Genomic DNA, 11,523 nt, shown 5'->3' on the forward strand with positions numbered 1-11,523 from the left:
TATAGATACAGAGGGCAACCTCATACAAATAAATTGTTGGCTTGCAGGAAAAGCTACATAAAAACTTACTAACCTACAGACATATAAAAATAATTCAACCCATGAAAGGTAATGAGATGATATCACTGTATAAGGTGGTTTTGCTCAAAAACAAGGAATACCTGCAAAATAAGTAATATATTGATTATATTGCACAGAGTGGTGTCAGCAGTTTTCTTCAGAATATTTTATCAACCTCTGCTAGACTTGGTTTAAAAACCTCTCTAGGCATTGTTACACATAGAAACTCGAGCTGCATAGACATTTCTGCAGTGAGGAAAATGTTCTCTGTCTGTTGGTGCAGGGCAGTAGCCGCTAACCACACATATGGCTACTAAACAATTGCAATGTAGCTAGGGCAGCTGAGGAATTAATTTTTTATTTTATTTAATTTTTATGAGTTAAATCTAAATAGTATCATGTGGTGAGTAGTTAGTGAGTTGGACAGCATAATTGTAGAGCTTACCTGCTCACTGGAGTTCTAATTCTGTGCCCAATGTGGGAAAATTTGGGGCTTATTTCTTTCTGGGTATCTACACATTTTCCAAGGTCAATGTTAACAGCCATTTTTCAAATGGTGTTAAGAACTAAGAAAGCACAAATGAAGATTTTTAAAAATAAAATAGAAGTCAGTAGATTAACACCCCCTACACACATTGTTTATAGAGTAACAAAAAACTTATCCTTATATTTTTAAAATTTAATAACCAAAGAATAATAATTTAGAATACTAAGGATAATTCTCAATTGGGAAAGGAATATAACATGACTAAGGTAAACAAAGACAAATCATCTGGTTATTGACTATCCAATCCATTTTGTGGCGAGGTATATAGCTTTTCCTTTAAAAGGAATCTAAATAGCTGCTGTCCCATGAGGATGGGGACATTAAGTATTGCAGAAACTGTGACTATTCAAAAGAGTTGCTGGTCATATTGATTTATACCCTCCTTTATCTTTTCCCCCATGAGGGGCCATTTGGAATATATTATGTGAGAACCAACCAGTAAGAAGAGGGTGGCGAGTGGTCACTGAGGCTACTCAGCTATTTTATAGGCAGCTGAGACCTAGTCAGCCTTGTAAGTTGCAAACTAGCAACTCTGTTCAAATTCTAAGCTCCCTGGTGTTTTTATATAAGCTATAACAAGAGGCGAGAATATACATATTCTTAAAGAATGCAGGAAAATTACATGTAGGCAAAAAGGCAGAGCAGAATCAACGCTATTTCTACTTAGAACCTAACATTTTCCTCTGAATGATTTTTCTTCCCCATGTTCAGGAGTCCGGCAGATGGAAAACCAGAATAAACCATTTCCTTTCCTTACAATTTGTTTTCCTCCTGCCTGAAAAATCTCTAACAGGCTTTGTAGCTCGTAGGGAAGCACATTTGCCTTCTGCTGTGAGTGGGCCTTTCGGTGTTCAGCTTGGCTCTCATGATTTTTCCACTTATTCTAATTACTCAGGAGTGTCTGCCTCTCTTCTTTCCCTCCAGGAACTTCTCTGGGTCTTTGCACAAAGATGGTCTCTTCCCAAACTATGCAAGGCCTAGTGGAAGAACATTGTTTTGCTGAAATCTACCTCCTGTAGACCTTTGATATACGAGAGAGACGCACGTACATTTACTCTGGGAAAATAAAACAATTGGTGAATTAATTATCAAACTTAAATTTTAATTTAGAATTTTTAAGAGAACGCCTCACAAGAGGCTGAAATAAAAATCAGTGATTACAGAGAAGCTCTGCACCGCAAAATTAAAACATCAAGTTTATTTGTTTTTGACCTTTTGTAGATGGTGAAACTGAGACCCAGAACAGTTAAGTACCCAAGGCCAAACATGTAAACCGATGCTTGTAAAATCGGTTTCATGAGACGGTAACCACATCCCTTATTTTCAGCCTTCATTATGTGCACTGAGGACTGTTTAGGCTGAGGATTTATCATTGCATCTCTACGTGAACTAATCATGATCAGTGTTATCCCACATCTGAGTGTGTGAGGACAGTCAGTACTCAAGAAATCAACAATACTGTTGACTGGATGGAAAATTTTGTGAAAGAGAACAATTTACACCTTCACAGTGGAAGGCTGAGACTTCTCATTATCTCTCAAAATTCTCTATACAGATGGATGAAAAATGCATGTTTTAAAATTGCCTCCTGTCCCTTTGGTTGAATTTACTAAAGATACAATTACAAACAAACAAAGCAAATCACTCCCACTAAGACTTATATTCATTTGTTTTTTTCAGTGACCGACCAATGTATCTTTCCATTTATTTAAACACATCACTTGCCTGCAGGAAGCCTGTTGACAGACACTATTACATTTGGAGCAACAGGATATTATAGAGTATTTTCTAAATTTTTCAAGTTTGAAGAATTTCCAGAAATGGCCAACTGAAGTGAATTTTTGTGTATTGTTAAACTTCAAGAGGGTTTGTTTTAAATGTGGAAGAACGCTCAAAATACTTAGAGCAAGGAATGGATGTGGTGAAAGTAATATATTAACAAGTCAAAAAAGAAAAAGCAACTAAACGGCCACATATATGAATATCTTCTAAGAAGAGCTTACAGGATTCATTCAAATAAACAGTAGAGCTGGAAGCTAGATGGCTGAGCTGTGTTCTGAACTGTAAAATTGTCACATACATTTTCTTACAGCATTATAGGAATGGGTCTGGCAGACAATCTAAGGACATCAGTGAGTGCCAATAGCCCAGATACCCGCAGAGCTCCACCTCAAAGTGCCAAGCGAAAATCCATTCATCCAGCAATGGCTGTATCTGTTTTCAAATTAATTTACTTGAATAAATTCCCATTCCCTGGAAAACAAATTCAGAGAGGACACATACCCTGCTGATAATCCAAGTAAAGTGTGTCTTACAGATGGAAGATTAACATGGCCAAATGTTTGATGATACTTTCTTTAAAAAAAAAAGGGGGGGGCGGGTGTTCTTCCCACTAATAAAATGCAGCTGTGAAAAAGAAAAGCTAGCAGCAGACAGTCGTTCTACCAAGAAAACAGTATTTTAGAAACAGAATGATGGTATATCCTAACTCCTGATGTGGAGTGTGTGGGTTGTGATGGACACATGGGAACGGGTAATGAAAATAGAGATGCTTCTACTTGAGAGTACACGAGGCTCTCACTCACAGCCTCTCCATTTAACAAACGTACATATTTTTTATTTAGTGGAAGTATATTTGAGTTAACAAGCTCTCTTTCTCTCTTTTCATGAAAGTACCCATTTTCACCTTCAAATCGATCATTGCTTAGAGCAAATTACTCTAATGTGATTCATTTTCTCCTCATACCTGACCGAGATCGCTCCGCTGCAGAGCAAGAGTTTGGGGATTGAGCAGACAGAAGGGAGTGCTGAGTTTGGGAATTAGGGAACTGCAGGAATACACGTCCCAGGGCAGACAGGAAGTGCACAGAGGACACCAGAAAGGCAGGGAGTAAGAAAGAAGCATCAAAAATGAGGTGAGGACCTCGAGGAAAACTGTGTTCTTTCAGCAAAGATGGCATGAATGCTTTGCTTGACTGCCACTTGTCTTCACTTTAGGATATTGCTAATTCTCAATCAACTAGAAAAAGCTGACATCTCTATAAAGAGAATAAATTCATAAAACGCAAAGGACGGGGCAACAGAGTATTTAGTAAGCAACTAGAAAAAGCTGACATCTCTATAAAGAGAATATAAAACGCAAAGGACGGGGCAACAGAGTATTTAGTAAGCAGTGCATCATTTTTATTAGAGAGGTACATCTAAACTAATTGGAGGCAAAATTAGTTTGAGTGAATGATAGTTTACATGGCCCAGGCAACTCTGTTTTTTGTTTTTTGTTTTTTTTTAAATATACTTTAAGTTCTAGGGTACATGTGCACAACGTGTAGGTTTGTTACATATGTATACATGTGCCATGTTGGTGTGCTGCACCCATTAACTCGTCATTTACGTTAGGTATTTCTCCTAATGCTATCGCTCCCCCTCCCCCCACCCCACGGTAGGCCCCAGTGTGTGCTGTTCCACACCCTGTGTCCAAGTGTTCTCATTGTTCAATTCCCACCTGTGAGTGAGAACCTGCAGTGTTTGGTTTTTTGTCCTTGTGATGGTTTGCTCAGAATGATGGTTTCCAGCATCATCCATGTCCCTACAAAGGACATGAACTCATCCTTTTTAATGGCTGCATAGTATTCCATGGTGTATATGTGCCACATTTTCTTAATGCAGTCTATCATTGATGGACATTTGGGTTGGTTCCAAGTCTTTGCTATTGTGAGTTGTGCTTCAATAAACATATGTGTGCATATGTCTTTATAGCAGCATGATTTATAATCCTTTGGGTTATAATACCCAGTAATGGGATGGCTGGGTCAAATGGTATTTCTAGTTCTAGATCTTTGAGGAATCGCCACACTGTCTTCCACAAGGTTGAACTAGTATTTATAGTCCCACCAACTGTGTAAAAGTATTCCTATTTCTCCACATCCTCTCCAGCACCTGTTGTTTTCTGACTTTTGAATGATTGCCATTCTAACTGGTGTGAGATGGTATCTCATTGTGGTTTTGATTTGCATTTCTCTGATGGCCAGTGATGATGAGCATTTTTTCATGTGTCCATTGGCTGTATGAATGTCTTTTGAGAAATGTCTGTTCATATCCTTTGCCCACTTTTTGATGGGGTTGTTTGTTTTTTTCTTGCAAATTTGTTTGAGTTCTTTGTAGATTCTGGATATTAGCCCTTTGTCAGATGAGTAGATTGCAAAAATTTTCTCCCATTCTGTAGGTTGCCTGTTCACTCTGATGGTAGTTTCTTTTGCTGTGCAGAAGCTCTTTAGTTTAATTAGATCCCATTTGTCGATTTTGGCTTTTGTTGTCCTTGCTTTTGGTGTTTGAGACATGAAGTCCTTGCCCATGCCTATGTCCTGAATGGTATTGCCTAGGTTTTCTTCTAGGGTTTTTATGGTTTTAGGTCTAACATCTAAGTCTTTAATCTATCTTGAAGTAATTTTTGTATAAGGTATAAGGACAGAATCCAGTTTCAGCTTTCTACATTTCACAGCACCATTTATTAAATAGGAAATCCTTACCCGTTTCTTGTTTTTGTCAGGTTTGTCAAAGATCAGATGGTTGTAGATATGTGGTATTATTTCTGAGGGCTCTGTTCTGTTCCATTGGTCTATATCTCTGTTTTGGTACCAGTACCATGCTGTTTTGGTTACTATAGCCTTGTAGTATAGTTTGAAGTCAGGTAGCATGATGCCTCCAGCTTTGTTCTTTTGGCTTAGGATTGTCTTGGCAATGTGGGCTCTTTTTTGGTTCCATATGAACTTTAAAGCAGTTTTTTCCAATTCTGTGAAGAAACTCATTGGTAGCTTGATGGGGATGACATTGAATCTATAAATTACCTTGGACAGTATGGCCATTTTCATGATATTGATTCTTCCTATCCAAGAACATGGAATGTTCTTCCATTTGTTTGTATCCTCTTCTATTTCGTTGAGCAGTGATTTGTAGTTCTCCTTGAAGAGGTCCTTCACATCCTCTGTAAGTTGGATTCCTAGGTATTTTATTCTCCTTGAAGCAATTGTAAGTGGGAGTTCACTCATGATTTGGCTCTCTGTTTGTCTGTTATTGGTATATAAGAATGCTTGTGATTTTTGCCATGGATTTTTGTATCCTGAGAGTTTGCTGAAGTTGCTTATCAGCTTAAGGAGATTTTGGGCTGAGACGATGGGGTTTTCTAAATATACAATCATGTCATCTGCAAACAGGGACAATTTGACTTCCTCTTTTCGTAACTGAATACCCTTGATTTCTTTCTCTTGCCTGATTGCCCTAGCCAGAACTTCCAACACTACGTTGAATAGGAGTGGTGAGAGAGGGCATCCCTGTCTTGTGCCAGTTTTTAAAGGGAATGTTTCCAGTTTTTGCCCATTCAGTATGATATTGGCTGTGGGTTTGTCATAAATAGCTCTTATTATTTTGAGATACATTCCATCAATACCGAATTTATTGAGAGTTTTTAGCATGAAGGGCTGTTGAATTTTGTCAAAGGCCTTTTCTGCATCTATTGAGATAATCATGTGGTTTTTGTCTTTGGTTCTGTTTATATGCTGGATTACATTTATTGATTTGCATGTGTTGAACCAGCCTTGTATCCCAGGGATGAATCCAACTTGATCATGGTGGATAAGCTTTTTGATGTGCTGCTGGATTCGGTTTGCCAGTATTTTATTGAGGATTTCTTCATAGATGTTCATGCAGCCGGGTACCCCTCTGAGTCGAAGCTTCCAGAGGAACAATCAGGCAGCAGTAATTGGTGTTCAGCAATATTCGCTGTTCTGCAGCCTCCTCTGCTGATATCCAGGCAAACAGGATCTGGAGTGGACCTCCAGCAAACTCCAACAGACCTGCAGCTGAGAGTCCTGACTGTTAGAAGGAAAACTAACAAACAGAAAGGACATCTACACCAAAATGCCATCTGTACATCACCATCATCAAAGCCCAAAGGTAGATAAAACCACAAAGATGGGGAAAAATAGAGCAGAAAGGCTGAAAATTCTAAAAATCAGAGTGCCTCTCCTACTCCAAAGGAACGCAGCTTCTCGCCAGCAACAGAAAAAAGCTGGATGGAGAATGACTTTGACGAGTTGAGAGAAGAAGGCTTCAGATGATCAAACTTCTCTGAGCTAAAGGAGGAAGTTCAAACCCATCGCAAAGAAGCTAAAAACCTTGAAAAAATATTACACGAATGGCTACCTAGAATAACCAATGTAGAGAAGTCCTTAAATGACCTGATGGAGCTGAAAACCATGGCACAAGAACTACGTGATGAATGCACAAGCTTCAGTAGCCGATTTGATCAACTGGAAGAAAGGGTATCAGTGATTGAAGATCAAATGAATGAAATGGAGTGAGGAGAGAAGTTTAGAGAAAAAAGAGTAAAAAGAAATGAGCAAAGCCTCCAAGAAATATGGTACTATGTGAAAAGACCAAATCTATGTCTGATTAGTGTGCCTGAAAGTGACAGGGAGAATGGAACCAAGTTGGAAAACACTCTTCAGGATATCATCCAGGAGAACTTCCCCAACCTAGTAAGGCAGGCCAACATTCAAATATAGGAAATACAGAGAACACCACAAAGATACTCCTCAAGAAGGGCAACTCCAAGACACGTAATTGTCAGATTCACCAAAGTTGAAATGAAGGAAAAAATGTTAAGGGCAGCCAGTGAGAAAGGTCAGGTTATCCACAAAGGGAAGCCCATCAGACTAAGAGTGGACCTCTCAGCAGAAACTCTCCAAGCCAGAAGAGAGTGGTGGCCAATATTCAACATTCTTAAAGAAAAGAATTTTAAACACGGAATTTCATATCCAGCCAAACTAAGCTTCATAAGTGAAGGAGAAATAAAATCCTTTACAGACAAGCAAATGCTGAGAGGTTTTGTCACCACCAGGCCTGCCCTACAAGAGCTCCTGCAGGAAGCACTAAACATGAAAAGGAACAACCAGTACCAGCCACTGTAAAAACATGCCAAATTGTAAAGACCATCGATGCTAGGAAGAAACTGCATCAACTAATGAGCAAAATAACCAGCTAACATCATAATGACAGGATCAAATTCACACATAACAATATTAACCTTAAATGTAAATGGACTAAATGTTCCAATTAAAAGACTGGCAAATTGGATAAACAGTCAAGACCTATCAGTGTGCTGTATTCAGGAGACCCATCTCATGTGCAGAGACATACATAGGCTCAAAATAAAGGGATGGAGGAAGATCTACCAAGCAAATGGAAAAGAAAAAAAGGCAGGGGTTGCAGTTCTAGTCTCTGATAAAACAGACTTTAAACCAACAAAGATCAAAAGAGACAAAGGCCATTACATAATCGTAAAGGGATCAATTCAACAAGAAGAGCTAACTATCCTAAATATATATGCACCCAATACAGGAGCACCCAGATTCATAAAGCAAGTCCTTAGAGACCTACAAAGAGACTTAGACTCCCAAACAATAATAATGGGAGACTTTAACACCCCATTGTCAACATTAGACAGATCAACGAGACAGAAAGTTAACAAGGATATCCAGGAATTGAACTCAGCTCTGCAGCAAGCAGACCTAATAGACATCTACAGAACTCTCCACCCCAAATCAACAGAATATACATTATTCTCAATACCACATCACACTTATTCCAAAATTGACCACATAGTTGAAAGTAAAGCACTCCTCAGCAAATGTAAAAGAACAGAAATCTTAACAAACTATCTCTCAGACCACAGTGCAATCAAACTAGAACTCTGGATTAAAAAACTCACTCAAAACTGCTCAACGACATGGAACTGAACAACCTGCTCCTGAATGACTACTTGGTACATAACAAAATGAAGGCAGAAATAAAGATGTTCTTTGAAACCAGTGAGAACAAAGACACAACATACCAGAATCTCTGGGACACATTTAAAGCAGTGTGTAGAGGGAAATTTATAGCACTAAATGCCCACAAGAGAAAGCAGGAAAGATCTAAAATTGACACCCTAACATCACAATTAAAAGAACTAGAGAAGCAAGAGCAAACACATTCAACAACTAGCAGAAGGCAAGAAATAACTAAGATCATAGCAGAACTGAAGGAGATAGAGACGCAAAAAACCCTCCAAAAAATCAATGAATCCAGGAGCTGGTTTTTTGAAAAGAACAACAAGATTGATAGACCACTAGCAAGACTAATAAAGAAGAAAAGAGAGAAGAATCAATTAGATGCAATAAAAAATGATAAAGGGGGTATCACTACTGATCCCATAGAAATACAAACTACCATCAGAGAATACTATAAACACCTCTACGGAAATAAACTAGAAAATCTAGAATAAATGGATAAATTCCTGGACACATACACCCTCCCAAGACTAAACCAGGAAGAAGTTGAATCCCTGATTAGACCAATAACAGGCTCTGAAATTGAGGCAATAATTAATAGCCTACCAACCAAAAAAAGTCCAGGACCAGATGGATTCACAGCCAAATTCTATCACAGGTTCAAGGAGGAGCTGGTACCATTCCTTCTGAAACTATTCCAATCAGTAGAAAAAGAGGGAATCCTCCCTAAGTCATTTTATGAGGCCAACATCATCCTGATACCAAAGCCTGGCAGAGACACAATAGAAAAGAGAATTTTAGACCAATATCCCTGATGAGCAACTATGGTTTTTAGAATAAGTGTTAGTAAATGATGTTTTATTGCTTTCAAGGGCAGAGAGTAACTGGAAGTGGGTTTTTGATTAGCATATCTAATGTCCATCTGGGGTGAAACCATCATTCTGAAATCAAGCCCCATAATTTGTTCTGCCCCTGGTCATGTTCCTCCCCCTCTCCCATTCTCATGACATCAGTGTTTGCCTGGGTGCCATGTGACTGCATCTCATGGCCACTTCATGCTCAGTGCATTCCAGTCCTCTGAGGTCATTCCCAATCTCCTCTGATACCTACAGGACTCTGTGTACCCACTTCTCTGACCCCATCTTGCATCATTCTCTACCTTCTAAACCCCATTCACTATTGTCTTCTGAAAATCCCCAGTAGCCTCAACCTTTGCTGGTATTGCTTCCCTTCCCTTCTTGTTTTAATGGAAACTTGGTTCTTCCCCGATGCTTTGCCATGAAACTCTCTCAAGGAGAGCTGTTTTCTTTCCCAAATATCACATGCCACTATCTGTGAAGGTGAGGTAGGTGTCCTCTTTGATTCCCATTCATGGTCCCAGACTGTGTGTTCTCTCTAGAAATGTCCAGGTTTGATTCTCATATAGTACCCCTCTTTCATGTACCTATTCCCATCTTCAGTTTATTGGTCGTATGTCCATTTCAGTCTTTCACCCAGTTCACGTGTTCACTTCCTTCTTTACCCAGATTAAATTATATGTTCAATTATTATAATCACTCCCATGCATACACTCTCATCTCTCTTGCACTACCTTCACCATATACCTGTTTTTCCAACTACCTTGGATAACCCTGGCTCTTCCCCTATTCTGTCCCTGCACAGAGGCAGTCAAGGATTGCTGAAGGAAATCATACACCACGTTCATAACCAACTAACCTCAGTGGGCTCTGAATGTTTCCGGGCAATCATGCTGTTTTCTGACTTTGTTTACTTACTCTACTATACAATTGTGTCATCTCTTCCTCCCTTTCCTTCCATTTTTGCCCTATAACAATGTATATACACTCCACAGGCCATCATTCTATACCTCATTTAAGCCACTGTTAGCAAGGGTTTACCTTTTTTTTTTTTTTTTTTTTTTGAGGCGGAGTCTCGCTCTGTCGCCCAGGCTGGAGTGCAGTGGCCGGATCTCAGCTCACTGCAAGCTCCGCCTCCCGGGTTCCCGCCATTCTCCTGCCTCAGCCTCCCGAGTAGCTGGGACTACAGGCGCCACCACCACGCCGGGCTAATTTTTTTTTTGTATTTTTAGTAGAGACGGGATTTCACTGTGTTAGCCAGGATGGTCTCGATCTCCTGACCTCGTGATCCGCCCGTCTCGGCCTCCCAAAGTGCTGGGATTACAGGCTTGACCCTTAAAGATCATTGCTGAATAATCACTTTGCTGAATCCAGTGGTTGAATCTCAGCCTCCGTCTGACTTGACCTCTCAGAAGCATTGAACACAGTGCATTACTCTCCTCTTGAAACACTTCCTTTACCTGGCTTCCAAGAAACCAGTCTCCTGGATTTTCTCATACTCTTCAGTGGTGCTTTCTCCGTCATTTTTATTTTTTAAATATTTTCTCCTTATCTTTCTGGTCCTTAATGATGGCATCCCTCCAGACTTAGTCCTTGGACATCTTCTCTTTCCTATCTTTACTCACAAGAAACTGAACATTTTAAGTACTCTATCCACTTGCACATAAGAGGCATCTGAAGCTTAATTTATCTAAAATGGAGCTTTTAATATTTTACCTTCTCCTGACCTTAATCTTCTCTTTCTGTAGTCTCAGTTAATGAGTTCTTTGTTTTTCCAAAATTTTTACTTAGGCCAAAAATATTGATGTTATTTTTGCCTTCTGGTTTTCTCTCACTCCCATTACTGAATCCACCAGCAAATTCTAGTAGCTCTGTCTTAAAGCATATCCAGTGACCACTTATCCCCAGCCCAGAGTTACCTCTCTAAGTTATGACAACATTCACCCACCTGTGTGGTTGCAACGGCCTCCTGACTGGTTTCCCCGCCCCTCTGCAGGGCAGGCAGAGTGGTTCTGCTGAAACATAAAGCAGAACATGTGCCTCCCCTGATGGAATTCCCCCCAGGACTCTTGTCTTACACAGGATACTAGGTGAAGGTTACTACGGCCTAAGGGCACAGCATGGGCATGACCTGACCCTGCTTTAGGTCTCTGACCTCCTCTTCCCTCATTCATTCATCTCCACCTGTGTTAGCCTCCTCACTATTCCTTTCTTTTGGCCAAGAACCTGGAAA

The sequence above is a fragment of the Chlorocebus sabaeus genome, chromosome 18, assembly GCF_047675955.1.
Source record: "Chlorocebus sabaeus isolate Y175 chromosome 18, mChlSab1.0.hap1, whole genome shotgun sequence".
NCBI classification, from domain to species: domain Eukaryota; kingdom Metazoa; phylum Chordata; class Mammalia; order Primates; family Cercopithecidae; genus Chlorocebus; species Chlorocebus sabaeus.